The following is a 4,335-nucleotide window of genomic DNA, read 5'->3' as shown; positions in this document are numbered from 1 at the left end:
CTTCTGGTATATAAGTCATTTTGACCTAGAAAAAAAGTAAGGAGAGGACTTTTGGGATGGAGTGCCGCCGTCTTGAGGCGGAACTTGGGCAAGAGCACTTTTGCCCTCGGGTGGAGCGATTCCACCGTGGGAACTTCCCTCCCGGAGGGGGAAATCATCGTCATCATCATCACCAACAACTCTCCCATCTTGGGGAGGGCAATCTCCATCAACATCTTCAACAACACCATCTCATCTCAAACCCTAGTTCATCTCTTGTGTTCAATCTTGTTACCGAAACTATAGATTGGTGCTTGTGGGTGACTAGTAGTGTTGATTACATCTTGTAGTTGATTACCATATGGTTTATTTGGTGGAAGATTATATGTTCAGATCCAATATGGTATTTAATACCCCTCTGATCTTGAGCATGATTATCATTTGTGATTGGTTACTTTTGTTCTTGAGGTCACGGGAGAAATCATGTTGCAAGTAATCATGTGAACTTGATATGTGTTCGATATTTTGATAGTATGTATGTTGTGATTCCCTTAGTGGTGTCATGTGAACATCGACTACATGACACTTCACCATATTTGGGCCTAAGGGAATGCATTGTGGAGTAGCAATTAGATGATGGGTTGTGAGGGAGCCCTGGATTAGGGGGTGTTCGGATAGCCGAACTATACCTTCAAGCCGGACTCCTGGACTATGAAGATACAAGATTGAAGACTCCATCCCGTGTCCGGAAGGGACTTTCCTTGGCGTGGAAGGCAAGCTTGGCGACACAGATCTTCAGATCTCCTACCATTGTAACCGACTCTATATAACCCTAACCCTATCCGGTGTCTATATAAACCGGAGGGTTTTAGTCCATAGGACAACATACACATCAACAATCATATCGTAGGCTAGCTTCTAGGGTTTAGCCTCTCTGATCTCGTGGTAGATCAACTCTTGTACTACCCATACCATCAATATTAATCAAGCAAGACGTAGGGTTTTACCTCCATCGACAGGGCCCGAACCTGGGTAAAACTTCGTGTCCCCTGCCTCCTGTTACCATCCGGCCTAGACGCACAGTTCGGGACCCCCTACCCGAGATCCGCCGGTTTTGACACCGACATTGGTGCTTTCATTCAGAGTTCCTCCGTGTCGTCACCATCAGGAAGGATGCCTCACCCCGTCTTTAAAGACGGCACCGTTGCTAAGGGAGCTGTGGCTGTCGGCCAAACCCTCCAGCTAGGTGGTTTTCTTATGACCACCTGTTCGGCTTCTACGCCGATGATGACCTCTCGAGCCATCGAAAACAATCTTCATGTCAACTCGGAACTTGCCGAGCAGTTAAATCCAATAGAGCTTTCCTCCATAAAAGAGCTCTTGGATCGCTTCGCCGCCCTGGGAGTCGCTACGGATTACGACCAGATTGGGCCTAAAACCGATCTGAGAGAGATTAACTCTCCCCAAGCCACCCATCACATTGCCGTGGTAGAGGGACAGTGCGGCGACCCTTCATCTATCCTAAGGACTCGCTATGTCCGGATTCCCGGTCCCTCCAAACCGGATGACCGCGGAGGGGAGGACATCACTCAAGACCTGAACCGAGAATCAGGCTCCGGGCTGGATTCATTGGACGACATCCAGGAATCCAAACTTTCGAGTTCAGAAATTCCTCGGCCTCTGAGCCTCAGAAGGGGTAAGGCTTCGGATTCAATTCCACCCACCCACCCGAACATTAGCGATCTATCCCAAATCCGGCAAGAGCCAAAGAAACAATACATCATTACTGGGCCAGATTCCTCCTGGTTATGCACAAGATAAAGGGCTGCCGTGAGGAAGATGCAATTTCATCCTTCTGCAATAATTGCACGGATAAGGGAATACTCAACGCCATATGTCGCCGTGATATTACACGCTTTGTTGACTTAGCGTCCATTGTACGAAAGTACTGTGCGATGGAAAGCGCCTGGAAAACCGAAACAAGATTTTGGGACAATCCGGCCCTTAATGCAAGCCCAGTCCGAAATAAAAGGGTGCATCATCGCCAGACACCCGGGCCAAACACCAAAAGGCAAAAACCCTCTACTGGGCATGGAACCATACTGGAAGGATGGCTTAATGGACCCTGTAAAATTCATAGTACAGAGGACACCACACCAACTCACAGCCTTAGAGCATGTTGGATACTCCGGCAGGTGGCCAAAATTGGCCAAAACCTCCTAATCCTGGAAGCCACAGAAAGCCACCCCAGAGACACCAATACGGTATTAACAGTCTTCCGTACCTTCGCATCAAATAACATGCGAAAAAGGACACTCCGCAGCCTTGCCGAAGTCTACCAAGTAGCAACAATAAAACTATGGAGTGACACGGCCATTACCTTCAACTCCAGTGATGAACCTAAATTCCGAACAGCCCGAGCACCAGCCGCACTGGTCCTCAGTCCAATAGTGGACGGCTTTTGTCTCACCAAGGTACTCGTGGATGGCGGCAGCGGATTGAACCTCATCTACGAGGAAACTCTCCAAAAAATGGATATAGACTGGAATCGCATCACGCGAAGCAGCACAACCTTTAGAGGAATAATCCCTAGTTGGGAAGCGCGCTATACAGGAAAAATCACACTAGATGTGGTGTTCGGCAAGCCGGACAATTACAGGTCCGAAGAAATCATGTTCCATGTGGCCCCGTTCAGCAGTGGTTATCACGCTTTGCTAGGGCGGGAAGCATTCACAATCTTCCAAGCAATACCCCATTACGGGTACATGAAGCTCAAGATGCCCGGGCCAAATGGGATCATCACTCTCGCTAGTGATCTAGATGTAGCACTCCACGCCGAAAACAGGACAGCCGCACTGGCCCTCGAGGCACTATCCGAAGCCCTAGCGGCTGAGGAGCTGACTGTGCTGCACTCTACGGTGAATAGGGATGATGTGGTACTCGACAAAAGATCCAAATCCACCTCCTTTAAACCAGCGGACGAAATAGTCAAATTCCATGTCCATCCAACGGATCCCAATAAAACAGCTTCCATCGGGGCACAGTTAAACCCTGATGTAGACGCCGCATTGCGAGAGTTCCTACGAGAGAACTGGGACATTTTCGCCTGGCACCCTTCAGACATGCCAGGAATCCCACGCAGGTTGGCCGAGCACAGCTTAAATATCCAAACAGGATTCAAACCTGTCAAACAGGCTCTCCGGCGTTTTTCCGAACCTAAGAGACAGGCTATGGGAGAGGAGCTAGCAAAGCTATTAGAGGCCGGTTTCATCAGAGATATAAAACATCCGGACTGGCTAGAAAACCTGGTGATGGTACCAAAGAAGGACAAATCCTGGCGCCTGTGTGTTGATTTTAAAGACCTTAACAAGGCTTGCCCAAAGGATCCCTTCCCCCTCCCCCACATCGATCAAATTATCGATGCGGCCGCAGGACACGATTCGTTGTGTTTCCTCGACGCATATTCTGGCTACCATCAAATCAAGATGGCAGAACCAGACCAAGCCGCAACGGCATTTATCACACCATACGGGCCATTCTGCTTCAACACGATGCCCTTCGGGCTCAAAAACGCTGGCGCAACATATCAGCGCATGATTCAGACATGTTTGGCAAGCCAGATTGGTAAAACAGTGGAGGCATATGTAGATGATGTGGTCGTCAAAACAAGACATGTTGAATCTCTAGTAGATGACTTGAGACTCACATTCGACAATCTCCGAACATACGACATCAAGCTCAACCCGGAAAAATGCGTTTTCGGCGTTCCAGCCGGAAAGCTCTTGGGCTTCATTGTATCCAGCAGAGGAATTGAAGCAAATCCAGCCAAGATCTGAGCTCTATCGCAACTGGATATCCCAAAGGACCTCAAACAAATACAAAAGTTAACCGGATGTGTGGCGGCTCTAAGCCGCTTTATCTCCCGTTTAGGAGAAAAGGTCCTTCCCCTTTACCGCTTCCTTCGGCGCACCGAACACTTCAAATGGACGGACGCAGCCACGGCTGGACTGGACGAAATAAAAGCCATACTGGCAACAAACCCAGTCATGGCCGCGCCAAACACCGGCGAACCAATGCTATTGTACATTGCAGCAACACATCAGGTGGTAAGCGCAGTGCTCGTTGTCGAACGAGAAGCAGACGGACACAAATGCCCCCTTCAAAGGCCGGTCTATTATGTGTCCACTGTCCTCACTCCCTGCAAATCACGGTACCCGCATTATCAAAATATTGCGTACGCGGTATTGTAGGATCTAGAAGTAGATGTGTCTAGAGGGGGGGGGGGAATTAGACACTTAGAGCTAAGGTTGCAATTTTTAAGCTTTTTCGGTTTAAGTGGAGTTTAGGCACAATTTC

The sequence above is a fragment of the Triticum dicoccoides genome, chromosome 4A (genome assembly GCF_002162155.2).
Source record: "Triticum dicoccoides isolate Atlit2015 ecotype Zavitan chromosome 4A, WEW_v2.0, whole genome shotgun sequence".
In the NCBI taxonomy this organism is placed as follows: domain Eukaryota; kingdom Viridiplantae; phylum Streptophyta; class Magnoliopsida; order Poales; family Poaceae; genus Triticum; species Triticum dicoccoides.
This window is presented reverse-complemented; position numbering follows the sequence as displayed.